General features: G+C 47.6%; 1 protein-coding gene across 7 annotated transcripts in view; it reads left to right on the forward strand.

Moving 5' to 3' along the window:
• The first annotated feature begins 16,847 nt into the window (after positions 1–16,847).
• Positions 16,848–27,975, forward strand: part of FGR (FGR proto-oncogene, Src family tyrosine kinase) — a 324,122-nt gene continuing 312,994 nt past the window's right edge. For 2 of the 7 annotated variants that reach the window (XM_078681920.1, XM_078681926.1), the window contains exon 1: positions 16,863–16,997. The gene's annotated coding sequence lies outside the window, so the exon portion shown is untranslated. Of the gene's footprint in view, positions 16,998–27,975 lie in introns of all 7 variants that reach the window. The other 5 variants (XM_078681922.1, XM_078681927.1, XM_078681925.1 and 2 more) reach the window with 4 other exon arrangements.

The raw sequence follows: 27,975 nt of genomic DNA on the forward strand, positions 1-27,975 counted from the left end.
TTCAGTGGAAATGAGTTTTAAAAGTTTATGAATTATCTGGGGATTTTGCATCGAAGAGTGACTCGTATTTGGCCACGAGCTAATGGAATGGTAGAAAGGCTAATGGCAACCATTAAGAAAGCCGTGCAAAGAGCGAAATTAACATAAGTATCAATAAATCAAGCTTTATGCCAAGTATTAAGAGACTATCGGAATACTCCACACACGTCTACTGGAATGTGTCCATCACAATTAATGTTTGGACAGTCAAGGCATACGCGTTTACACACTTGCCAGGAAATCTGCCAGAAACTCATAGTGAAGTGCTAAAAAAAGATAAGGAGTCAAAAGAAAGAATGAAGTATTATGCAGAAAGTAAGAGGAATTGTCACAGTCAAGAATACCAAGTGGGTGATTTGGTTTTGGTTCGACAACAGCAAGTAAAAAAGTCACAAAGTAGATTTCACGCAATGCCTTTGGAAATAACAAAAGTTTGTGGAACAGCATTAACAGCAGAAAATGAGAACAAGACCATAACAAGAAATAAGTCATTCTTTAAAAAAGCTAATTTTACTGAATGTGAAAATACTCAATCAAATACTTCTCAAGACAAACAATTAATTAGAAGATCTGAAAGAATTTTGAAAAAACCTACTCACATTATTGAACATTGTGAAATATATTTATTTCTTATTATTATTATTTTCTCTCTATTTTCTTCATTTTCTTAAAAAGGGGGAGGGGGAGAAATGTTATGATTTTATCAAAACAAGGGAGGAAGGAGAAATGATCAATAGATCAGCGGACACCGTTTACCACTCAGAGGAGTGGAAGGTCCAGTCACAGCGTGTGCCCGTATCAATGGTTACAACAAGGAAGGGTTGCTGAACTGTTCCTAAGCGTGACTAAAGGAAAGAACTAACTGGCGTGACCAGAGGTGTAAGTGTAACACCCAAGGGCATCCATTTTGTTGGATGGATTGGCCTCACACACCCCGAAGGATGTCATGCTTCATCATCGGCGGTTGCTCCTCGTCGGGGAGGCGGTGCAATCCCCGACGGGCTCACCTCAAAGAGGGGCTCTTTGGCGGAGATCTTTTTTCCAACAGCCTTATGGTGAGGTGTGGGTGTGTGGGCAGGGGGGTGTGTGTGGTAGTGGAACAGGGATAATTAAAATGTAGCTAAGGGTACCGGAATCAATTTTATTCTGGGGGTCCCTCGCTGCAAATAAAAACAGGGGGCTAGCTTACTAGGAGTCAACGAGCATAGTCAGGTGAACCTAGATGGGGCTAGTGGTGAAGACGGTCGACATGTTTCTCGCAGTGGGCAATAGTTACCCGCGATTCATCAGGACCTATAAAAGGTGATTAACAACATGCTGGTGTCATGTGTGAGTTTGTGTTTGTTTTACCTCTGTGGGGGTTGTCCTATGCCTATTTACCAAGAACTACCTGCCACCAGAGGGGTCGGCGGGAAAAGGCATCAAGGATGAGTCCATAAGTCAAAAACTCTAATCACTTGTGCCTCTGCTGTACGACCTACCCTTCTCCGCCGAGCTCGAGTAGAAATGTTATGATGTCATGTATGAGCACTTGCTAGCATTTTGATGTAATCCAAGAATGGTGTTCTACTCTGCAAGGTTGGTTTTTTTTCAACAGATCACAGGGCAGTTGAGGACTGGAGATGAAAGTGTGAGGAAGCTAGTTGACATGCTCTGACAATAAAATATATGATAACCTACCAGATGCTTAGCGTGAGTTATTAAACTGTTTGTCTGCCGGGTCCCGCATTTACACAGCTCCAGCTTCTGCCTCTGGCAGGAACAGGATGCAGGCAGCCTCCCTCCCCTAAGCCAATCACAATGCTTCAATTGTAGCTTTGTGATTTGTGGGGAGGTCGCCCAGCCAGGCACCTGTGGGGAGGCCATTTTCTCCATGTAGGCTGCATTGCAAACAGCATGAAGAAAGGGCGGAGTGAGCATGACTCGTTTGGGCGGCCCCTGATGGCCGACCAAACCATTCATGTTCACTCAGGAGTGGGTACACCACTCCTCCCCTGCCCAGTCCTGCTCGTAGAGCAGCCCTGCCCAACCGCCCGCAACCAAACACATTCTTGCAGTGCGAGAAGCAGAAACATAAAATTGTAGTTTTACCATTTTAGGTTTTTGCTTCTCACACTGCAAGAAAGCAGTGAGCGATATTCCTCCGCCCTAGCTTCTCGGGTTGATTTTGCTGCAGCTCAAGTCGATTTTCGATTTGAGCGCCTGCTTTCTCACTGTGAAAGGTCGCGACAGCTCGGGTTGGGGAAGTCTTGTCTGGTACCCATCTGGAGACTGAAAATCGTGCTAGGGGACACCACATCTCACTCGCGCTTATCAACTATTGGTGAGCAGCACGCAAGATAAAACTCTGCCACGTGGCAGTTGGCACAATTTGCTTGGAACTCTGTGACCAGGGCTCGAGTCGGGGTACCACGCGGGTGGACGGTGTCCCCCCACTTATTTTACAGGGTGGACGTCGTCCCCCCTGCCAAACAGCTGGACTTTACCTTTTTGGCCTCTCTGGGACGAGATCGGAGCCACCTTTCGTGACTCACTTCCTGCCGTGACGTCACTTCGGTGTGAGGTTCTGTGATTCTCGAACCGGACTCCATTTTGTTTAAGTTGTTTGTAACGCCATTTTGTGTTGCCCTCACGTAGGCCTATGGAGGTAACCGAACGAACAAGTTGCATGGAGTTCGTTGTTCATGTACGCATTAACTAGGCCTTTTCTGACTTGTGAGTGAACTGCAGGACGCTGACCCCGTCACCTGAAACTGACCCTTTGCGAAGCCAATTTTCCTGGCTGATCATTGTCTGAGATTGCCAATCAATGTTCAGGATATGGTTAACTTTAGTGCTCTTGTATATATCTTATCCTATTCCGTATTTGAACTATTTCCTTTTCTTATGACTTTTCATTACATGGATAGTGCTTTCAATTATGGGTTTGTCCGGCTTGTAGAAATTGAATTTGGGACATTCCTAATAATTAACTTGTGGGTTGGTACAATGTAAATCGAGCTTTTATGATGTGATAATGCGTGGGAAAATGTATTTCATTCGTCAGTATTTGTCGCAGTGGGTGTGCATTTATAATGAGCAAAATGTAGATAAAAAGAGATGTCTTGCTCTACGAAGGTTGAGCAGTTTCCTGAGTTGTACACCGTGTTGTATTGCTGGGATTACTGTTACTAGCTGCAGCTAATAAATTTGATCTTTGACGCCATCCAGAAGTATTCCGTGTCTCTGTATACCAAGATAGGTGAACCCGAAGACTTTGGGCGTGCCCCTGGCGCCGCTGGGTTCTAAAACCCGGTTCTTCAGTTGGCGCCCAACCTTGGGCGACTTCGGCATTACCGGTCCAAGCCCGAGGATCGTGAGGAGCCCCGTGAGGAAATTCTGGAGGAAGGCCAACCACTTCATCGACCCCTGCATGTCGACGTGGACCGAAAGATTTTACTACGAGGCCTCCCGCTTTCCGACGGCTACGAAGGACTGCTGCCCTGACTGTCGCCCTGTCTTGGACCCTCTATTGATGATTTGTAGAGCGAGACGATAGATGGTCTTCTGGTGGCGTGACAGATATTTTGGTTAAGTATAAGTGGGTCACTCCCACGACTTTGTTTTGTTTCTTGGTTTTGATTCGGTTATTGCAATAGTCGAAGCCGAGGGGCTCGTATATTTACGAGTGTATCGATAGTCGATACCCCTTGAAGTTTGAAGCTAGACTAGTGAGCTATAAGATGCCTGGTCTTAGCAAATTTAGGAAATGGTTTAGTTGTGGTTGCAACAGGGATTCCCGATTGGAGGATTCGTGTCCGATACCTCCGGGTGGAGCTCCGCCTTATGAGCTCTATTCAAAACACGGAGTGAGTCCTATTACTTATAATGAAGTATGGGTTCACTATACGAAGAAAGATGGTGTTTTACGATGGCCCCAACATGGTAGTTTCGAATTAAATATTTTAGATTATTTGGAAGTTGCGTTATTTAAGAAGAAAGCCCGACCGGCAATGTTTGACCCTTTCCGCTTCTGGCGTAAGGAAGCCAAACAGCGAGAAATGAAGCAAGCAAAGAGAGATAGGAAAGATAAGAATATGTCAGTACTACAAGCTGCTAGGCAGTTTAAAACAGATGAAGAAGATCGAGTGAGTGAAGTCTCAGATAGACAACGTTGCATGGCCATCGATAAATGTTATCCGGCCTTGCCGCCTTCCCTTTCCAAAGTGACTGAAGACTCTGAAAAAGATCCTTTGATGTCTCATTTACTGAGATTACCACCCCCTTATGTGCAAGGTGCTACTGCGCCTCCATTACCCCCAGTTGTTGCACCCTTTGTTGTTCACCCCCCTGCTGTTGTTCAGCCACCCGTTGCACAGATGGTTCTCCCTCCTACGGTGCAGCCCCCTCCAGGGCAGCCAGCTTTGCTATCAGCTTTGCCTCAAGCTCTTGTACCTCACATTCCTGTATCTCCGACTCCTGCTACTTTTGTCCCTATGCTTTCATCACCTCAAAACACTCTTTCTCCTGTCCTTATGGTAACTTCTTCTCCTTCTGTTCGACAAAGAATGACTGAGACTGTTGCTGGTCTTTTGTCTCCACTCTTTGGGTCACTAAATATGACCCCTGTTTTGGAACGTAAGCAGAGTCGCAGTCAGTTTCCTGGTCCCGAAGAGCGGGCAGTGTTGGATCTTTTGGCTCGTAGATGGATTTTAAATGCTTCCAGGTATAATTTACAAGCGGTTATGGATGTTTTCTTACAGTGGGAGCCGCCTAACCAAAGGTATGTTTTTGATGTAATGTGTACTTTTCTCCGTCAGGAATGGGAAGATAATGAGTTGGGTCCGATTCCGCAGGAAGTGCTTGATGTTCAGTCCGAATTTGCTAAAGGGACGATAGTGGAGTCTGATGTTGAGGAAGCCGTAGAGACGATACTTGTTTTTAGGTCTAGACTACCGCCTCAGACATTGTACGAACCTGATTCTTCTGTCAAGAGGAAAGTGAAGCAGTATCCTATGAGAGAGGTTCCCCCTGTATGGAGAGAGGCAGTTGTTGCTAATGTTAATCAGGGTATTCAGGCTGAGCTGGCACATTTTCAGCGAGTATGGGTACATGTTCCTTGGAAGAGAGCAGAGGTCTTGGCTCCTAAGCAGACCTTGCCTGACCCCCGTAAGAATCCTGCTGGTTATTACAAAGAGTTGTCCCAGACAGTTGATGCGTGTGTTATGAATTTAGCTGACATAGATATGTTGATGGGTAATGTAGTTCCTCAACCTTTGTGGGCGAAGATTCGTCATGAGAATCATGCGCAAGAATTAGGAGATACGTGGGCTAATATTGTTGCTGCAGATGGTCAGCAGGTAGGAGGTGCCAAACCTGAGCCCTTGGTTGCAGAATTACCTGGTAGGATTATTAATTTAATGAAAACTATGATGCCTCCTTTGCGAGTGAATTGGGACAAGTTAGCAGCATGCAAACAAAAGAAAGAAAAGAGTGTGTCTGACTTTTTCACGAGGTTTGAGGAAACGTTTATCGATCATAGTGGTCAGGACATGAGCACTGACGGTGGTCAACGGTTGTTCGTGGACAAATTTGTCTTTAATTTACTTCCCGATTTGTCTAATAAGTTAAAGGACTCTGAGAGTTCATGGGCTGTTTCTTCGTCGGACCAGATATTGGCTACTGCACAATATTATGAGAAAAGGTATAAAGATGAGAAGGATAAAGTAGAGAAGAAGACTAAAAAATTAAAGATGAAAGTTCTTTTGCAGCAAGCTTATCCGCCTCGTTCGAATCAGCCTCAGTTTCAGCAACCCCCACAGTTTCAGAGAATATTACAGAAGCCCGAGTTTTTCGCTCCGCGATTGCCACCAGGACCTAATCAGTGTGCTTATTGCGGAGAAGAAGGTCACTTTAAGAGTAGTTGTCCGATTTTGTTACAGCGTGCGAATGGCGTATCTGGTGAGAGAGGTCATGGTGGTTTCCAACAAGTTCCTAGGGGTAGGGGACGTGGTGTGTTTCCCCGGAATGAGCATTCCTTTCCCCCTCAGAATTCTACGAATTATTTTGACGGACAGAATGTTCCGACTGTTCAGTCTGCACAGTACTACGTTGATGATTATTATGTTGAGAGTGAGAGTGCTGGTCATAATGATAGTTAGGACAGCCATGGGCAAAGAGTGGGAGTAGTGTCAGTTCCAGTAGACCAGAGTGGACCTTATGTTGAAGTGATTACATTAGGTGTGGCAGAACCTTTTCTTTTGGATACTGGTGCGACAAAGAGTTCTATTATGCACTCTAAACTTCCTGGTGCACCTTTGTCTGGCTTGACCAACGTTTCAGTAGGATTTTGTGGCGCCCCAGTTTGTAACCCGGTTTCTAATCCTTTGCCCCTTTCTATTGGTCCTTGTGAATTGGAAGCTCCTCTTATTCTAACGACTGGTTGTGGTGAGAATCTGTTGGGTTTGGACTTGCTGAAAAGATTGCACGCGACATTACATTGCTCTCCTTCAGGAGTACATCTTACGATGGGTAAGAAAGTGATTTCCCCGATGTATTTGTCTAAAGACTGTCTTCCAGTGGAATTGCGTTCTCTTCCTGATACACTTTGGGCTACAGGTCCCAATGATGTTGGTCTCTTGCAGATTCCACCCTATGTTGTTACCCTTAAGTCAAACGCTAGGCTACCTCGTATTCCCCAATATAAAATATCTAGTGATGGCGAGAGAGCTCTTCTAACGATTATTTATGATTTGGTTGAGAAGGGTGTAGTTGAAGAAACGAGAGGTAATGTGTGTAACAGTCCTGTTCTGTCTGTCCTTAAGCGTACTGATGCTTCTCAGCCACCTGTGTATCGATTTGTGATCGATCTTCGAGAAGTGAATAAGATTGTGGGGCCACAGTTTCCTGTTGTCCCGGATATCACTGCTTTGTTGACTCTGATCCCTGCTTCAGCTGCTTGGTTTTCAGTTATCGATCTGAAGAATGCTTTCTTCAGCATTCCGATCACTGAGGAAAGTAGAGATATTTTCGGCTTCTCTTTAGGAGGCCGCAGCTTCCGGTTTAAGAGAGCTCCTCAAGGTTATTGTGAAAGTCCCTCCATCTATAGTCAGGCGTTGAAAACTCAGCTTGATAATTTTGTGTTGCCTTCCGGTGCTACTCTTATCCAGTATGTTGATGATCTGCTGGTCGCTGCTAATGACGAAGAGATTTATGAAGAAGCTACTCTTTCCTTGTTACGACATTTGTCTGACCTTCATCATAAAGTGTCACCTTCAAAGTTACAGTATTGCCGACAAGAAGTAACCTACTTGCGTCATCTCTTGTCGAAGGAGGGAAGACGATTGACCCCAGAACGAATTCAAGCGATTGCCCAAATGACTGTACCATCCACACAGAGAGAAGTGCGTGCCTTCTTAGGTATCACCTCGTGTTGTAGGCAATGGATCCCCAACTTTTCCTTGCTAGCAAAACCTTTGTTGGCACTGACTCTTAAAGATACTCCGTATCCTCTCCCTTGGTCTGATGATTGTCAGAAAAGTTTTTCTGAATTACGTGATGCATTGTGTTCTGCTCCGGTATTGGGTACCCTGGACTACAGTAAACCTTTTACAATGTATGTACACGAGAGAGAAGGTTGTGCATTGTCAGTGTTGACACAATGATTTGGAGACAAGCAACGCCCATGTGCGTATTTTTCAGCGACGTTAGATTCAGTAGCTAGAGCGTTGCCGAGTTGCCTGAGAGCTACAGCGGCGGCGGCTGTTTCTATTCGACAGTCTGCTGTTTGGTATTGGATAATACATTGATTGTAATGGTCCCACATGCAGTGGATACTCTACTGAATAGGACGAAGACTCAGCACCTTACTAGTGCACGTCTGTCAGGATATGAGTTGACGCTTTTGGCTAGCCATGTGCACATCAAAAGGTGCAATGTGTTGACTCCAGCTACGTTGTTACCGATTTCTGTAGAGACAGATGTTCAGGAACAGCATGATTGTGTTCTCCGGACAGAGGAGGAAACAAAGGCTAGAGTTGATTTAAAAGATACTCCTCTTTCGAATGTTGATGGTACCCTATGGGTAGATGGTTCATGTTTTAAGCTTTCGAATGGAGAGTCGACTGCAGCATATGCTGTCACAACTTTACATACAGTTGTTGAAACAGCACGTATAGCACAGAATTCAGCGCAAGCAGCAGAGTTAATAGCATTGACTAGAGCGTGTGTATTGTCAGAAGGAAAGCGAGGGAATGTTTATACTGATAGCCAGTATGTGTTTGGTGTGGCCCATAGTTTCGGCCGTTTGTGGAGAGAGAGAGGATTTCTTACTTCCCATGGTATGAAAATTCAGCATGGACAATTGGTGAATTAACTTCTTGAATCACTAACTCTGCCAAAGCAGATTGCAATTGTGAAGTGTAGCGTGCATAAGAAGGTTACAGATGATGTGGGTCGAGGTAATGCGTTTGCGGATGAAGTTGCGAAAGAAACAGCGAAGGATGTGACGAGTCGAATGTATGTTGCAGGTCCTGCAAGATAGGTTGTGGAAAGTGGAATGTGTGAAGACACAATAGAAAGTGTGAAGTTGATTCAGGCTGAAGCTACGGAAAAAGAAGTGAGCGTGTGGAGAGAAACTACGGGTATGTTGGATTCGACAGGTTGTTGGGTTGAGTTGTGGGAGCACCAGCGATGGTTGTTGCCTGATGCGTATGTGCTCCCAGTGGTTACGATGGCTCATGGAATGGCTCATATCAGTTCAAAAGGGATATGTAAGTTGTTGGCTCCAGTATGGCAGAATACTGGAATTCCTAAATGTGCTGAGAATTTGGTGAAGCATTGTATGATTTGTCTGATGTATAATCCTGGAAAGGGAACTCCAACTCCAGCTGGTCATTTTGCACCCCCAACGTATCCGTTTGAAGTAATACAGCTAGATTACATTCACATGGAGAGATGCAATAACTTAAAGTATGACCTTGTGGTCGTTTATGCCTTTTCCAGATGGATAGAGGCCTACCCCCTAAAGGATAATACTGCCTTGTCTACAGCCAAGGTTTTGCTCAAAGAGTATTTCCCTAGGTATGGTTTGCCGAGAATTTTATGGAGCGACAATGGGAGTGAATTCGTGGGCCAGATCATGAAGAAAGTGTGTGCGGGTTTGGGTATTAATCAGAAATTTCATGCTGCGAATCACCCCCAGTCCGCTGGACTTGTTGAATGCTATAATGGCACTCTGAAATTGAAGTTAGCTAAAATACAAGCAAGCACTGGTCTTACATGGCCAGATGCCTTGCCATTGGGCCTTTTGTCAGCAAGGACGACAGTACATTCTCGTGTGGGACTTAGCCCATATGAAATTGTTTTTGGTCGTCCGGCCAATGTTTGGGGTGTGCCAAGGCCTAAGAAGTATAGCGACATTGAGTACCATATGTTGGTGGATTACTTACATGACTTGACTGCTAAATTACGTGTTCTCCACCAACAGGTCTATGACAGCTTACCGACAGCGACTGCGGATCCAGGCCACACAATTCAACCTGGTGATTTTGTTCTTACGAAAAACTTCCAACGAACTAAGAACTTGGAGCCAAGGTGGACTGGACCGCATTTAGTTCTATTGTCAACTCGGACTGCAGTTAGAGGAGCTGGTAAAAAGAATTGGGTACATGGTGCCCATTGTAAAAAGGTTCCATTGCCCTTACCTTATGACAAGTGGGTGCGGGGAGGTATAGCAGATTCAGAATGGGAAAGAATTCCTAGATTCGTACCTTTTAGTGACGCATATTTGGAATGGACTCAGTCAGAACGTGCGGACGATGATATTTTACAAGCTTCCGTGCCTCCACATCTAAGATTGGATACAACGGATCCGGAAACACTCTTTCTAGAGCAAACTGTGCCTGGCAGAGAGCGCTACAACCTAAGGCCGAGAAAGGACAAATAAATGGACAAATAACATTTGAATTTTTTATTGTGAGTTACACCTTTTCAGACAAGAGACTATTTTTCTTTTTCTTTTTCGAGTCACCATCCGGACTCAGCTGCGGTACAGCCTTAAGGGGTGAGCCGCGAATTGACGAAAGGTCTGTGGTTCTTGGTCATTAGTACGATCTTGACGCACACTTAAGTGAAGAAGGTAATAGCCACGAGCAGCACGTTAGAGGATGGAGTCTTTTGTATCTGAGAAAAGTGTCGAGAGAACTGATTCTAAAATGAAAATGTGTACATTGGTCCGTAGCAATTGTTTTTTTATATTGTGTTTTTTAATGCTTTTGAATATTATATTGGCTTGTGTGGGTTGGATTGTATATATTACACAACAGATGCTTGCACCTACACCCCAACCTACTCTTTCTTTTTCTACTATTTCTCCGCATGAATTTTACACGTTGCCTGAACATGAGCAGACACGAAGATCAGAATTTGTTAACAATTCATTTATACAAATGTTGCATCAGCATCAGCTAGTAGTAAATACAACAAATTGTTGGGTATGTGGTCCTATGCCACATACGACAGATAAGGGAATGCCATATTTGGTTTTGCCTTTTTCGCCTAATGGGTCAGTGTGGGCACTCCAAGCAATGTTTATTTATGCGAATGAAGCATCTCCTGTACGTTCCGTCAATGATAATGCGAGTAATAATGCCTTGATACAGGGAATAGTAGATATCATCAGAGATATTGATGCGTATAATGCTATCCCTAAGGATGAAGTACGAGCATATACTGGTTGGAACGAGACTGGATATAGCATTAGTCTGACAGAGAAGGAGAGACGAAAAAGGTCTCCGCCTATTTGGATTGTACCCCACCGAGGTCACCTTTGTCTGCAAGGTAATGGTCAGAATCCGAGAGCTCAGCTTGGAAAGAGTGTGTGTGTTCACACCTATGTCTATGCATCCCAGAGTTCTCCACCGTTTGTGCCAGCTAAAGGCACATATTTTGTTTGTCACGGCAGAGCCTATACATGGTTGCCACCTGATTTTTCAGGTACATGTTATGTGGCATTTTTGCTTCCCCCTACATACACTGCTGTTTTCAATTACCATAAGACAAGATATGGAGGAGGTGTTATTGATGCGAAAGATACTGTCGCACAAGAAGCTGGAGACTTTTTCAAGGGTTTCGTGCCCTTTTGGGGTCCTATGGCCAATAGTAGGAATATTCGACAGCTTACGAGAGTGGTTGAGGCCACTATAAATGAAACTGCAGGTGCTCTTAGCAATATTACAGCTGAGCTTCAGGCAGATCGTCTTATGACGTTACAAAACCATATGGTTTTAGATATCATATTAGCAGATAGAGGTGGGGTATGTAAATTGATCGGGTCTAGTTGCTGCGTTTTCATACCAGATAATGCCCCGACAGTGTACCAAGCCATCATGAAGTTATATAAGTCCGCTGAGTCTATACATGTAGACGAAGGGAACTGGTCATTGACTGGATGGATTTGGGGACTGTTGTCTAAATGGGGATGGAAGATTCTGATGTTCCTTGGTATGGCTTTAGCTATCCTTTTCTCGTGTTGTTTGTGCATCCAGTGTGGTCCCGCCATTTGTAGTCTTTGTGCTACAATCTGTGTGAGAAGACCTGTCCCGAGAGAAGTGAAGGATAATAAGATGATGCTACAGCAACACCTTGATGACCTGATGAGAATAGATCTAGACCTGGATTCAGACTGACATGAGTTTAGGTTATTGCCTACGTAATGGCAAAAGGAGGTCTGAGGTTCTGTGATTCTCGAACCGGACTCCATTTTGTTTAAGTTGTTCGTAACGCCATTTTGTGTTGCCCTCACGTAGGCCTATGGAGGTAACCGAACGAACAAGTTGCATGGGCTTCGTTGTTCCTGTACGCATTAACTAGGCCTTTTCTGACTTGTGAGTGAACTGCAGGACGCTGACCCCGTCACCTGAAACTGACCCTTTGCGAAGCCAATTTTCCTGGCTGATCGTTGTCTGAGATTGCCAATCAATGTTCAGGATATCGTTAACTTTAGTGCTCTTGTACATATCTTATCCTATTCAGTATCTGAACTATTTCCTTTTCTTATGACTTTTCATTATATGGATAGTGCTTTCAATTATGGGTTTGTCTGGCTTGTAGAAATTGAATTTGGGACATTCCTAATAATTAACTTGTGGGTTGGTACAATGTAAATCGAGCTTTTATGATGTGATAATGCGTGGGAAAATGTATTTCATTCGTCAGTATTTGTCGCAGTGGGTGTGCATTTATAATGAGCAAAATGTAGATAAAAAGAGATGTCTTGCTCTACGAAAGTTGAGCAGTTTCCTGAGTTGTACACCGTGTTGTATTGCTGGGATTACTGTTACTAGATGCAGCTAATAAATTTAATCTTTGACGCCATCCAGAAGTATTCCGTGTCTCTGTATACCAAGACAGGTGAACCCGAAGAGTTTGGGCGTGCCCCTGGCGCCGCTGGGTTCTAAAACCCGTTTCTTCAGGTGACAGCGTCCCCCCACTTCTTTTTTAGGTTTTGCCTGGCGAAAAGATGCGCTCTGCGCATCTTTTTCGCGCAGGCGAAATCCTGATGAGTTCTGTAGTGTGGCTTTGGGTCGGCCCTCGTCATTCATTGGCTGGCTCCATAAATGGAGCCTAGCCATTGGACGAGGGGCCTGTCCGTCAATGCCGGACCAGATTCGGGGGCGTTCCCGACATTCTTTGGCTTTTGCCGACGTCACGCGAAAGCCGGGAACGCCCCCGAATCTGGTCCGGCATTGCCGGCACTTCTGCGTCTCTCCACCCCCCTTTCCCGCCCCCTCCCGCTTGTTGCCTGATGCTGGCCTCGCGGCCGCGGAGAAGCCGAGGGAACAACCGCCGACGTCACCGGGGAGCCGCGCTGCCATTGCTTCAGGCTGCGGGAGGCTCGCCGGGCGACCTGCGCGGTGATTGGCTGCCTTTTTCCCCTCGGTTTGCGGTTTGTTGTAAGCTGGGCCAGGACGAGGCCGCCAAGAAGCTGCTGGGCAAAAGGTGTGCGGCCGCAGCGCTGGGAGAGGAGCCCACGGAGGAGGAGGAGGCAGCTTCCCGGGACCCCCAGGAGGAGGGCGAGCAGGATTTTCAGCCATCCGTGCAGCCCTCCCCGGACCAGAGACACTTTCTGCGTTCTAGCAAGAAGGCGAGGAAGGAACCCACCGCCGGAGTAAACAGCGCCAGAGGCAGAGGTAAGGGAGTTATTAAACCCCCACACACGCACCCTAAAAACCCTGTGCACCTATGAAATACAGCAGTCCAGAAGTTCAGCATCACCTGCGTTCGCAACTCGCTTGGGCTGTGTTTTCTTTTTGAATTAACCTTGCAGTGTGTGTTTTTCGTGACTTCCCCGGTGCGGCTGATGATGGATGTGATGTCATTTCCTCTGCGCGGATAGTTTGTGTTGCATACTGTCCCCCGCCCCCTCTGGCTCTGCCCTCCTCCTCAGTCAGGGCTGTAAAAATAAGACATGGGCCAGTGTTATTATAAGATGATAAGAGCGCGGGGGCTGGCTCCGGAGGAGACCCCCATCTCCATCACGGGCCGCTGGCCCTGACTGCTGGCGACAGGCAGGCTGGGGCGCTCGCCGTGGAATGTCTATGGTTGATACGGGGCTTGGAGCGGGGAGAGAGGAGTGGTCCCACACTCCATCAATCACGGGCCCGCACTGACAGGCTGTCAGGGGAAAGGGTCAGCCGTCCCAAGTCCCGCCCCCTGTCCTCCAGAGCACCCCCTCACGCCAGACAGAAGGACTCTTTCCGGGTAGCTGGAGGTTCACGTCCCACGCTATGACATCATCCATGTCCCAGGCCCTTCTGCACTAGTGGTCCCCCAGGCCCCAGTCAACGCTCTTTCAGGCAAACCCTCCACGTATGTCCCCTTTCTAGGACCACAGGGGCATGCAGGAATTGAAAACGACATACATTTATCAATAACTAATATTTATGAAGCGCTCCCCTAAGCTCAAGTGTCTGTCAGCACTTGAATAATGGAGCTTTTATTGTCCAACTGAACATTACTCATATCGACCTTGGAAAGATGAAAAGCTGAATCGGTCCTGCCAAGATTTGATCTTGTGGCCTTCGTATATACAAAGATCTCGGCAGTAGACACTCAACACTAGGAACTGTTTGGCCATTAGTTGAAGGAAACATTAGTCTGATAATCTATTGTATGTTGTAGAAGGAGTAAAACGTATAAACGTGCCCACCGTTTTAGTGGATTTCGCTATGCCTCATCGCGTTCCCTCCCACACTCAAACTTCTTGTCTGCATACTCCCAGGCCTGTGTAAACTATACACATACCTGTACCCGTTTGCATCCCAACTCCACAGAGAGTTCCTTGCACCCTCACAGGGTTCAAGTTCTCGACTCACACAAACGGATAATCGCATGGATCCGTTCCACGGGATACCTTTCTTGGATACCATCCTTTGAACACTACACTTGTAAGTACTCTTTTGATAGAGACCGAGTCATTTTGAAACCTGCAGACGCGGCCCTCCGATTAATGATGAAGTTTGGGCTTTCTTATATTTTTCAGCTACTTTTACGCGACGTGCATTTACCGACCCGCAGGTACCACTTGGAACCCATGTCATTCTTCACCTTTTTTATGCCCCTAGCAGTCTTCACTTTCTGGTTTTAACGTGCACATGCTTTATACCTTATGAGCCGTTAATAATTAATGCACCGTTCTTCTTTTTTTTACCGACTTACTCACTTAATTATTCACTCCTTTTTATACCACTCATGCACTCCTTTGAAAACTTCTTGGCTTTCATTCGCCATTCAACACAGCATGATGGTGACACTGAGGGTACCATATGTATAACTGCGTGTATAACCACCATTTAGACATATATAGCCATTTCCTTGGTACCAGACCGTTATATCCTTCATTTGTACTTTCCCATGGCGACTGGCCCTTTTATGTCAGTTGTTACACAGTACCTGTTATTTAGTCTGTAAGCACTATTTACTTTATTGAGTTTCTCTTACTGCAGGCCGGACATGCCCTGCTTCAGATGAAAACACTTGTGTTTTTTAAGCAGCTCAGCCTCCTCCGTAACACGGGCGCCTGCATTTTAATTCCTTTAGCCTGGCATTATCTTGTGTGTTTCAAACCTCTTCCCCCCCCCCTTAAGTAAAATGGATTTAGAAATGATTATCCAATTAAGTCGGATCCTGTGAGACCTGAGAAGCGTCAAGTTGTCGCATCCTTGAACTGGAGATAAAGGCAGAGATGGGTGAGGTGCTGCTATAAGGGTGAATGCATGTATTGATTAGCACATGACAACTTTAATACGTCTCTTAGCATCATGTAATCCAATGCTTCAAACGACACTCAGATGACATGAACAAATGCGATTCAGTATTTCATACAACTGCGTTTCGTTTCAGTGCATTTTATTTAAGAGGAATAGACACGATTATACAGGAATTCTGGAAGTGTGTGGGGGGGCTCGCAGTGTGTTGGGGGGCTCGCAGTGTGTTGGGGGCTTGCAGTGTGTTGGGGGCTTGCAGTGTGTGGGGGGGGCTTGCAGTGTGTGGGGGGCTTGCAGTGTGTGTGGGGGCTTGCAGTGTGTGTGGGGGCTTGCAGTATGTTGGGGGCTTGCAGTGTGTTGGGGGGGCTCGCAGTGTGTGGGGGGGGCTCGCAGTGTGTGGGGGGGGCTTGCAGTGTGTTGGGGGGCTCGCAGTGTGTTGGGGGGCTCGCAGTGTGTGGGGGGGCTCGCAGTGTGTGGGGAGGCTCTGTGGGTGTGTGGGGGGGGCTCTGTGTGGGTGTGTGTGTGGGGGGCTCTGTGTGGGTGTGTGTGTGGGGAGGCCTCTGAGTGTGTATTGGGGGGGCTCTCTGTGGGTGTTTGTGTGTGTCATTTGCGAGAGATCAAGCTAGTGGCATTGTAAATGACAATGCCATTTATTTATGTTAAAAAAACATAAATAAAAATATTGTCAAGAGCAATGCCAATAGCTCAAACTTTAACAAAGGCAAAACCATTGCATTGTAAATGCTTGTTTAGGACTTGTGCCCTGTCTGTGACCAAAACTCTGTCAACTCCGCCGATGGAGACATACGAGGGCCCCAGGCAGATTAGAGCTCTAATCCTACAAGGTAGGAATAGACCCCACACCTGTTAGTGACCTGAGCCACTCAGTAGTGACTGGTCCACAGACAGCTCGGTCACTCAGTTCACTTAAAGACATATTTCCATAGAGCAGTGCTGGTCACTAGTCCTCAGACAGAAGGGGGTTCGAAGACCCAGGGCACAAGTCCTAAAAAAAGAAGTGGGGGGGACACTGTCACCTGAAGTGACGTCACGAAAGGTGGCTTGCACCATCTGGCTCATTGCCTCCCCTCCTCACCCATTAGATGCGAGTGCATCCGAGACTCAGTGCATGAGCAGCGTGCTGTGAGCTCCGACTCCTCGTCCCAGAGAGGCCAAAGAGGAAAGTCCAGCTGTTTGGCAGGGGGAATGGAGTCCACCCAGTAAAATAAGTGGGGGAACGCCGTCCACCCGCGTGGTACCCTGACTCGAGCCCTGCCCAGACCCATCTCAGAGGAAAACCCGCACAGCACTAACTGTCCTTCAGAGGGTGAGCTCGGTCCAGTTTCCCAAGTGACCTGCGAGAGAACCCTTGACATGCCGGCTTCCTACGTCTAGCAAGCACCCCAACATCCCTACCCCCTTACAAATAACCTAAAACGACTTCCATCATGTATAGGGATAGGGCTCTGGGTGGGGTGTCTTCGATACAGCTGCTATCACTTCCCGTGTCAACCCCCCCCCCACGCCCCCTGTTCCCACTTCTGCCTTTTCTATACAATGAGCAAGTGCGCCGGGCGAGGGAGGGGAAGGAAGGAAGCGAGGCGACGGCTCCTCGCCAGCCACAGATAGCTTGCGAGGCGCAGAGCGCAGGAGGCGCGGGGGGACGCACCGGGAGCCCCGGCCGGGACGAGCGGAGGAGCCCCTGAATCCCAGGTACGAGGGGGCAGCGCCGCGAAGCGCCAGCGACGCAGCGCTGGACATATTATTGCTAAATACATAATGAGGCGGCAGCGCGTCGCGTGGGTGAGGGGTTGATTTCCAGCCCCCCTCCCCGAACCCGGGATATAAAAAAAATAATGACAAATCGCGGAAGGCGAGATGCATGGGCTGCACCGCACAGACATTCTTAAATATTCAATGGGGGACGGATGTCAAGGCTGCACGGGGAAGGTGCGGTCAGCTCCAGCATTAAACGCGCCTGCTCGCAGAAATACGGGGTCTGGGGGGAATGTCAGGTAGAGGGCACGGCGCTAACGGCGCTGGCTGCTGTGGTACAGCGCTATATAGAAATTCCCGATACATTATGAGGTAGGCCGCGCGGGGGAGTAGGCGCTAGACAGGATCGCACCCGGCCCCGCTGCCCCCCTGTATTATTATGTTGTGCGGCCAGTCTTGCCACTATGGGGGATTCCGCTCTGTATCTAATATTGAACCCTAGAGGACCCCGGGAGCAGAGAGACGGCCGCTCATGGGATGGGGGGAGGGCGGCGGGGGTGCAGTTTTTCAATATTTTTATTCTACTTCAACTTCCAGGTTAATTGGCCATGGGGATGTGATTAATGGCACCTGTTCTGGATTTTCCGGGGCGTGGAGGGGCAGAGAAGATGTGTGTATGTGCGCGTGTGTGTATGGGGGTGGGGGGCGCGCACTTTAGCCATTCATTGGGCGCCCTCACGACGCAGCTGTGAATGTCAGCCCTGAAGAGGGGGCGGGGATTCCTCGGGTCTTCCGCGAATCCATTATAGGATGCTGCGGGAGGAAATGATAATTAGCGATGGAAGCGCCCTCTCATTTGCGGGGGGGGGGGGGGGGGGGTCTTTATTCTGCCACTTCAGGAATCAGCCCCTCACCCGCCTCTCTCACCCCCGCCGAGTAGATGAAAAAGAAAACTGGAAGGTAGTAGTAGCAGCTCAGAGAGCACCCAATGCCCCCCTCTCCAAGTGATGCAAGGTGTTGGGGGCGTGAGTAATTATCAATAATATAAACCCGGTCATTTGTGATCGGGGGAGGAGGGGAGGTGAGTAGGAGGCTCCTCGCTCCAGATGTGGGATGCCTCCCACAGCCCCCCCATACTCTTTCTAGACAAGGGGAAGGCTTAAGCTCCTCAGGGATACTTTGCCTGAGGCACCGAGAAACAAACTGACTCACTCATGGCAGGAGTTTCCTCCACCGATTCAGCTCTCCCTCAACCCCGTCCCGACCCTTTTGTTAGTCCCTCATCCCACTTCTCCATCCCCAGTTGCATTCTGGTACTTGTAGTTTTCTTTTCTCCATTCCTCAAGTACCAGAAAAGGGGGAAAAGAAACTGGGAAGAACCACTCACACCTCATAGTAGCGTCTTGAGATCACTGCATTTATAATGATGCCTTCATTTGCAATTGGCTGTGGTGGATTTCGTAATGAGGTGATGGTGCCCACTTAAAGACGGGGAGGATCTCGCTCGGATCTGTCTGTCCAGGTTTGTATAACTGACCTGACCCTTAGGTGCCTGTTTACAAGCCTCTTGCACCATCTCTGCGTCGCTTTATTTTGATGCAGCAGCGGCGCAATCTGTATGCCACACTGCTCCATATCTACAAACTGGCACACTGGGATCAGTGTGTCAGTTTATATAGACCTGCGTCACATTATACCTGCACCAGGGTAGGTGTTCAAAAAGCCACATGTAAGTGGTGCAGTGAAATTTACAACATTTCACTGCGTCACTCTACGACTTGACTGCGCCAAAATCCTTACGCCTTCTCAGACCAAGCATAAGGATTGAAGCAGGGCTTTTACAATGGGAGTCGCCTACGTGTTCTGACGCATTGCTGGAGTTGCGTCAGTTTTACGACCAACTCCAGCAATGCGTCACTTTTGCGCCAACAGATGTGTCAGAATTTCTGGGGGATCTGTTAAACCTTTACGTCATGGAGCCCCGTAATGTAAATACAGTGCATCCATGGTGACGCAAGGAAATTTGGCGCAGGCGCAAGGAAACTGACACATCGATGCCGATGCGTCAGTTTCTTGTATCTGAGTTACTAGATAGCTGCATGCAACTACTCTACGAAACCCAATGTGGCAAGTCTTGTCTGTGCAAGTCATTCTCTTACGGAGTTATTCCATTGAGTTTAACCCCTTGGGCGCGGCTGCGATTCTGCGCCTGTGCGGCCGTTTTTAAGAGTGGGCGGGATCATGACGGCCCCCAGCTGTCATCAGCACACGCCCACCGTGATGCATGACGGACGGGGGCCGTCATCAGCATAGAAGAGGTTAATTGAAATGAGCCTGTACTCACAATGTAAAAGTAAAACGGCAAGCCCCAACACGAGTCACACTGGCTATTATCTAGGAATTGTTGCAATGATTGGATTATTCTCAGCCACTGAACTGCATTCAGTTTCAGTGTTTATTTGCTCGTCTGGGTCTTTAAACCATGTGCAACTCAGGCGTGGCTCTTTCCAAAAAGGATGCTGCCGGCCGAATGGCAAGCCAGGTCCTCACTGAATGGGAATGAAGGCAGCACCATATGAAGGACAGGAACATGGCCCAGAGAATTCCCAATTGCCAATATCTATTCAACAATTCATTTTTATGTTCTTAAGTGCGTGTGGGCTGCCCGGGATTGTATGGTTGCACTTGTTTTGGCCAGCCCTGGGCCTGTGTTTCTATACGCTTCTTGGATGTTTGCTGGTGCATTGCAGCATGCACCGAAGAAAACGAATGGATCTGTTGTAAGGACCTGATGTATCTCACTGAGTTCCTAGGTGCGTGCATTGCAGGCTGGTGGACCTGTTGCTAGGAAGAGTTGTACCTCACTGAGTTCCTAAGTATATTCATTACAGGCTGGTGGATCTGTTGCTATGACCAGTTGTGAGAAAGTGAGTTCCTGTTGCAGTACCCCCCACCCACTTTTTGCCTCATACCTGATGCACTTTTCCTAGGTGTGCCCTGGGTCCATGCCAATCAGGTACCCAGGGCCTGTGTTTCTTCCCTAAAAATTATACTAAGCCTAACCCCAATTGGCATCTCTGGCCACATATCAGCCCCTAGTAAATGGCACTCTAGGTACCCAGGGCATTGTGACCAGAGAAGACCCCTAAGGGCTGCAGCACTTATTGTGCCACCCTTAGGGGCCCTGTACCTTGACACCCACACACTGCCTTTGCAGGCTGAGTGTCTAGGTGCATAACTAAACAAAGAGTCGACATGGCACACATCCCTGTGTGCCATGCCCACAACCCCACTGCCCTGGCATACATCAGCCACCCCTCTAGCTGGGTGCCCTATGCCAGTGGTGGGGGCACGGGTGCATGAGCCCCGGGCCCCTACAGTAACCAGGGCCATTCCTGGGCATTGCAAGTACAGTGATGCCATTAAGAGTATATGGTGCTGGGAGGTTGTCATTACAAACTCCACCGCATCATAATGGCTACACTGAACACTGACAAGTTTGATATCAAACTTCTCAGCACATTAAACCCACCCTGATGCCAGCGTGGGATTTAATGTAAAATGCACTACAGAGGACATCTTAGAGATGCTCCCTGAAACCTAACCTACAATCCAAGTCTGGGCCGAGTGGCTGCAGAGGCTGCCACACAGCAGACATGTTGCTGGACCCCTGGGTGGAGAGCCCCCCGCTCTCCTCGGCCTGCAACAATGCACATCCTGGGCGAGGTGCTATGTCTCCTCCCCTAGGATGGACAGGGGGAAGCTTCAAAGGCATGCCGGCTCTGAGAGCTTCTCCAGACCATTTGCTGTACCCAGCAACTGGCCCCCACCTGTTCTACCCCCACTCTGGCGGGAAGACTGGCGGGAAAAACTATGTCAGGAAGGGGGGTGTGCCAACCTTTGCCAACTCCACCCCTCAGGTGGAGGACGGGAGGTGAAGCACGACCCCGGCCTCCGGCCATCTTGTAGATGGGGAGCCCTGCCCAATCCCAGCTAGGCTCCTGCCCCCCTCCCACAGGAGAGGAGCAGGCTAGGGGGTGTACTCACCCCAGGACAGGGACCTATTTGTAACCTACCTGTAACGCCCCTAAATTTAGTATTTAGGGGCTGGCTGAGCCTTCCTTCCTCAGATCCAGATACCGAAACAAGAAAGAAGAACAAGAAACAAGAAGACCTGCCGTGCAGCTGCTAAGAAGAGGAAGACACCAACTGATTTGGCCCCAGCCCTATCGGCCTGTCGACCCTCGAACCTGCTCCTGCTAAACCCCGGCGTCTCTAGTGGTTAGCAACCTCGAAAACCCCAGAGGACCTGACTGCCTTGTGACTCTGACTACCTGGGTCTCCCACGAGCAGTGGTACTGCTCAAAGCAAGTAACAAGCCCTGGCATCAGCCCGGAACCGCGAACCCTGCACCCTCTGTACCCGCCAAGCCTGGCCTGTGCTGGAGTGAACCAAGACCCTGAGGACATCCCCCCGGCGATTCTGACTCGGAATCCAGTGCCCAAGCACCCTCCTCGACGACCCCGACAACGCCTGCAGCCTCAAGATAAGGGACCCCTCCGACCGCGACCAGCAGGGGGTAAGATTTCCCAACCTCAAAAGACACCCCTGCACCCGGCGCCCCACAGCCCCCTGTGCCCAACTCCTGGGTGCCTACCTATCCTCCAAGACCCCAACTTACCCCTCGAAGTGTTGGTCGCTCCTGAAGATCCACCCTCCCGAGCCTGCAGCCGCTGTTCCCTTTTCAAGATCCTCATTGGATAACATTGAGCGCCCGACGGCTCAAAAGCACCCTGCACCCAGCCGCCCGATTGCCCCTGGCAGTGCAACCTGTATCCTATTCTACTTCCCCATTTGCCATGAGCAAGTGACCAGGAGCCCAATCTCCCACAGCCGCGTGGCCTGCTGGCCAGCAACCACCAACCGAAGGCCCCCGGCCTCTCATTGGACAACATTGGGCCTAACTACCTCTGCACCCGGCCGCCCCTGTGCCGCTGAGGGTGTACTAACTGTACCTACCTCACCCTGAGGAACCCCTGTGTCTATGCCCAGAACCTTAACTTCACCAGTCGAGTACTCACCTGGAAACCGATGACTCACTTTCCTGCCATAGGATAACATTGACTGGTTTGACTCGATAAATCTTCTTAGTGTGAAGTTCTGAAACTTTAAATTATTCATCTAAAATCAGCCGAATAACGAATTTCGAATTACTCACCTGTGATCAGGAGAGAAGCCAGTACTGTACCTTGTAGCCCAGTACTGGACCGCAAAATTAATCACAACTGTGTCTGCTAGAAATCTAAATGTCTGCCATAGGAAACCATTGACTGTTTTTCTATGAAATTTCTTCTAAGTGTGAAGTTTTGAAAACTGAAAATATTCATATAAAATCAGCCGAATTCCGAAATACTCACCTGTGTTCAGGAGAGAAGTCAGTACTGTACCTTTCAGACCAGTACATAACCGTAAAAGTAATCCGTACCGGGTTTACTAGTAATCTGCATTTTCTACATAGGAACCCATTGTCTGCTTTTCTATGAAATTTCTTTTAAGTGTCTACTTTTGAAAACTTGAAATATTCTTTAAAAATCATACGAAATACTGAAACGCAATTACCTACCTGTTTTAAGTTAAGAACCCAGTGCTGGCCCCAGGAGACCAGTGCTGGATTACAAAAGTAACGCATTTGTACTTTACCTGCAACCTGAATTTTCTCCCATTGAATAATATTGTCAAATTTACATTGAAAAGTTTCTAAGTGTGAACTTTTAAAACAGCTTTATATTCATGAACTACAGTAACTAAAGTTTTTGCTAATCTGGTTTCAGCTTAGACCCCAGGACTGAATCTAGGATCTGGTCCTGGGACTACTAAAGTAATCTGTATAGTAATCAACTGTACTAACATGTGAAAAACTCATTGAGCTCAATGCTATAGTGTGTTTTAGGATTGTGTTGCTTACTGTCAATACTGTATTAATTGTGTGCACCTTACTGTCAATACTGTATTAATTGTGTGCACAAACTTTATTGCTCCTTTGCAAAGTAATTACATGAGAGTACTCATAACGAGAAAAGTATATTTTTATAACTGTTGGTTCTAAAAATAAAACAACTATATCTGTGGATATAAAAACAATTGGCCTGGAGTTCAGTCCTTGAGTGTGTGAAACCTTTTGCTGACTGAGTGCGTACAACAAATGCTTTACACTGTCCTCTGGTACTGCCTTACTGCTCGACCAAGCTACCACTTTGGAGAGTAAGGTCAGTTCTGAATTTTACCTTTGTTATACCTCTGGGGTTGGTGGACTCTATACACACTGTACTCCATTCTAGTCCAGTATATATAGAGCCACTTTCTCACACCAGTGTACCTCACTGAGTTCCTAGGTGAGTGCATTGCAGGCTGGTGGACCTGTTGTTAGGAAGAGTTGTACCTCACTGAGTTCCTAGGTGCGTACATTGCAGGCTGGTGGACCTGCAGCTAGGAAGTGGTGTACCTCACTGAGTTCCTATGTATATTCATTACAGGCTGGTGGATCTGTTGCTATGACCTCACTGAGTTCCTAGGTGCGTGCATTGCAGGCTGGTGGACCTGCAGCTAGGAAGTGGTGTACCTCACTGAGTTCCTAGGTGCGTGCATTGTAGGCAGATGGACCTGTTGCTATGACCTCGTGTACCTCACTGTGTGTTCTATTAAGTTTGAAAATTGCGGTTGGAGAGCGAGATATTGCCATCTGTAGAGCCTCAGTGGCGTAGCAAAAGGCCAGCACCCCTGTGGGGCGGGGGCCCCTGAGCTCTGTGGCCGGGCACCAGTCGCTGCTCCACACAAGCGGCGGGCCCCTGGTCTGAGATTTCAAGACTGGGTCCAGAGTGTGGGGGGGGGGCTGCATGTACTTTGCAGGAGTCGCCCCTCAAGTTTCTTTACGTCACTGTAGAGCCTTTGGTGTTTGTTGACTAAACATGAGTGTGTTGTTGGTGCATCTAGCGTGCTCTGTGGGGTTCAGTATTTGCTTCTGGAGAGTAACACATTGCCACCTGCAGGGGCCTTTGGTTTTGAGTTTGTTGCAAGGTAAGGAGGTGCTGAGCCATACAGTGAATTCTGGGGGTTTGGCTGGTGGTGATGCAGAGATCATATACGGGTGGGTTTGAGCTTATGTTATGTCGGTCTAAGAGTACTTAACCACATCCAGTGGATAATTAGAATAATGATAACATGACTGATCATTGAGAAGAGTAAAACTATAAAGAGAAAAAGACCATGAAAAAAGCAAAATATATTTCGAAGTTCTATAAAATACAAACATGTTAACTTTTGGCTACTTTGGAGCACGCTGAATTCAAGAGTGACAGAAAGGTGTAGATGTTTTTAAATTTATTTTAAAACGTTTGGTGAACATTTTTTTTCCGCACAAAAAAACAATAATAATACATTAACAAAAAGTTTAATCCACTACTGAGAATTCTACGTTGAGCACACGCTACGTATCGAAAAGGTAAAATATTATCACAGAACATTTTAAAATGTCCATGCTTAGGCTAAAATATTATCATTAATACAAATATCAAATAAGGCCTTTCCTACCGGTCTTAAAACATAAATTAACAGCAATAGATGCCTTGTCTGAATTTAGCCATAATAAACAGAATGAGATCTGATGTGACAGTGCATGAACTAGTTTCTCTACTTGGGTGTGACCTCTAACAGGGATGGTATTTGAGATCCATGTTTGCTGAATATGAAACAATGGTTTGCTCAGTCTGTAGGCTTCTTGTTCAGTTTGACTGTGATCGCAGGCAATAAACCGTTAGTCCCATTCCTGGAAAAGTATACTAGAAAAAGCATCCCGGGTCTGACCTATGTTGCTAAAATCTGGGGTTACAGGGGTATGCAAACACAAGATGATGGACAGAGCGCTGAAACTTTTCAGACACTCACCCCCAGTAACTATTAAATCTGGGTTGAATCCATCATCCTTCTTTAGCTCACTTCACCACCCCTGTTCAGACCCAGCCATATGCAAATCAGTCTTGACCCTGTTTCTCAAAGGAACATTCCAGCCTGAACTGCCAAGCCAGGTCTTCCCTTGACCGGAAACAAGCATCCTGGGACAGGTTTCAAGGTAAAACCCCTCATCAGCCAGGCTAGTTTGAATGCAGTGGCAAAGTGAGCAAGGGACCCACTTCTGGGCATACCCTGCCAACTTAGGGTGAACAAAGCAAACACAAGGAGACAATGGACAGATCTATGAGACTTTTCAGACACTCACCCCCAGTCACAGATCTGGGTTGAACCCATCTTCGTTACAGGGATGTGAGCAGCGATCAGGCCGAAGAAAACCAATTTTTATGCCATCTTCTAGGGGTACCTCTTAGCAGCCCCGGTAATGCCATCCATGAGGAAGGAGGTGCAGGATACGTGGTGGACCAAATAAGGCTTTCTCCATTGTTATTTGGGTGCTCCATCTGGCATAATCAGCACGCTTCGTTGAGTAAGGATATAATAGTAGACTGTATAGTGTGTGATTGATACTGTTGATCTCCTATATTAGGACTGAGTTTGCCCAATTGGGTAGGTTTTCTATGTTTACAAATTCTAAGGAAATTCTTTTTTTTTTATTTCCGTGATTTTTTATTGAAAAAAGAAATATTTACATTCAGCATTACATAAACATGGGAACATGGGAAGAAGAAGAGAGAGGAAAGGAAGAAGAGAAGAAACGCCCGGGTGTGGGGGGGTCTTCCGGTGAGTTTTATTAGCCATAGTCCATGTGCCGTTCGTGCGCTCCGCTTCTCGTCATTGACTCCTGGTAGTGTTCTCACGCCCCCTATTTTGCGTTGACTTCCTCTCGTTGGACCCCTGCCCCGACCGTGGACAGAAAGGAGAGAGAGCAAGGAGAGAGGAGCAGCTCAGAATCGTTTAGCAGTTTTGGGCGGTGGCCTGCGTGGTGGAGGCATCTGTTGGGTTGAGTGCCTAGCTGTGCTTCTAAGGGGGTTTGTGCGAAGATAGGTAGTTGTCTAGATACTCCCGCATATTTGACTGTCTGTGCGTCTTGGGGATGTGTTTCGTCGTTATGATGTCCGCCCCTCTCAAGAAAGTGACCCAGTTGAGCCAAGCTCTGGACGTGGCTTTCCCTGTATCCTTCCAATTGTTCAGCACTGTTTTGACTGCCGCTGTCAACAGCAGGTCGATCAGGTCCCTGTCCTCTTTGGCTGTGATTGAGGGGGCCATGAACCCTAATGCTAGGCTGTGGAAGTCTAGTTGTAGAGCTGCCCCTGTCATTTCGTTTATCAATGTCTCAATTGTGTTCCAGAACTTCCTAACCTTGGTGCAGTGAAAGAGCAGGTGTGCTAGATCCCCCCTGTGTTTGTTGCAGTTCCAGCAGGAATCACTATCACGGATTCCTATGGATGCTAGGCGTGCGGGGGTCCAGTATGCCTTGTGTATAAGCCAGAACTTGGTCTGGTCTAGAGTCGTCGTTACCTTTTTCCTTGATGTGGACTGCCAGAGGTCGGCTTTCTCTTCCTCGCTAAGCTCCCTCCCCACTAGTGATCCCCAGAAGGTCATGACTTTGTTGTTGAGTTTGGTGGATTTGGGGCTCAGGGCCTTGTAGAGGTGTGCTACTTGGTGCCCTAGTTTGTTTAGGTTGTTGGCGTACTGCAGGATTGACGGTGTATGTCGGGTCAGGTCTGCCTTTCCTATTGCTACCTTGATCTTCAGGAAGTTGTACAGTTCTATGCTTTCAATTTTGTGTTCTTCTTTGAGTGTGTCGAAGGTGGTATGCGCGCCTTGCTTTTGTAGGTCGCTAACTGTGGATATGCCGTGTTTGTGCCATGAGTGCATATCCAGTGTTTTGTCTCTGTACTTGATTCTGGGGTTGTGCCATATGGATTCTAGCTGTGTTTTCTTTATGCTCGTCCCTAGTAGCCTATCTATACTTAGGAGGGCTGTCCTCGTGTTCCTTAAGATGGGGTTGTATTTGATTGCGGGGTGCCGGGTGGCGGTGAGTAGAGCGACGGGCTCCATCCCTCTGAGTAGTCCTCTTTCTAGTGTTGGCCAGGCTGGGGTGTAGTCTTGTTTGGGGGTAACCCAGTATAGCCCCTGTTTTGCTATGCATGCTTTTTGAAATGTCTTGAAATTTGTTATATTAAGGCCCCCTAGGTCTTTCGTCAGTCTGAGCTTCTGTAGGCTAAGTCTGGGTTTTTTCCCTTTCCACAGGAAGGCATTGAGCAGTTTGTCCAGTTTTTTGTGGAAGTCTTCCGTATTGGTCAGCGGCAGCATGTTAAGCATGTAGTTCACCATTGGTGTAAGCATCATCTTGACCGTCTCCACCCTCCCCCACCATGTGGTGAATTTGGGAGACCATCCTTCCACTATTTCTTTTATTTTGCGTAGTATGGCTTGCTCGTTCTGGTCTAGTGTGGACCTAAGGTCCCTCTCAAAAAGGAGGCCTAGGTACTTGATGGTTTTTTTTGCCATGTCAGTCCTGAAGATCCAAGGACTGTCCTTGTGGTTTGGATGTTTAGGGGTTTGCACTCAGATTTGTCCCTGTTTAGTTTGTATCCCGAGACCTTGGCGTATTGTTCTATGGTGTCCATCAGGGCTCGGATTGACTTCTCTGGCCTTTCTGTGATGATTAGGACATCGTCCGCATAGGCCGCTAGTTTGAAAGTTTCCCCCTCCACTGGTATCCCTGCTATGTCGGTGTTTGTTCTGATCATGTTTAGCAGTGGTTCTATCGCTAGTAGGAACAGGGCTGGAGACAGCGGGCATCCTTGTCGGGTCCCCCTCTCCAAGTATAGCAGGTCGGACATCCCGCCATTGACGACCACCCGTGCTCTCGGGTCGTTGTATAGGGCAAGGACCATCTTTCTGTAGTTGGGACCGAGCCCAAATTTCTGCATGCAGTTATCTAGGAATGGCCAGGATACCCTGTCGAAAGCTTTCTCAGCATCCAGGGCTATCATGACTG

Source organism: Lissotriton helveticus, chromosome 3_1, assembly GCF_964261635.1.
Source record: "Lissotriton helveticus chromosome 3_1, aLisHel1.1, whole genome shotgun sequence".
Classification (NCBI taxonomy): domain Eukaryota; kingdom Metazoa; phylum Chordata; class Amphibia; order Caudata; family Salamandridae; genus Lissotriton; species Lissotriton helveticus.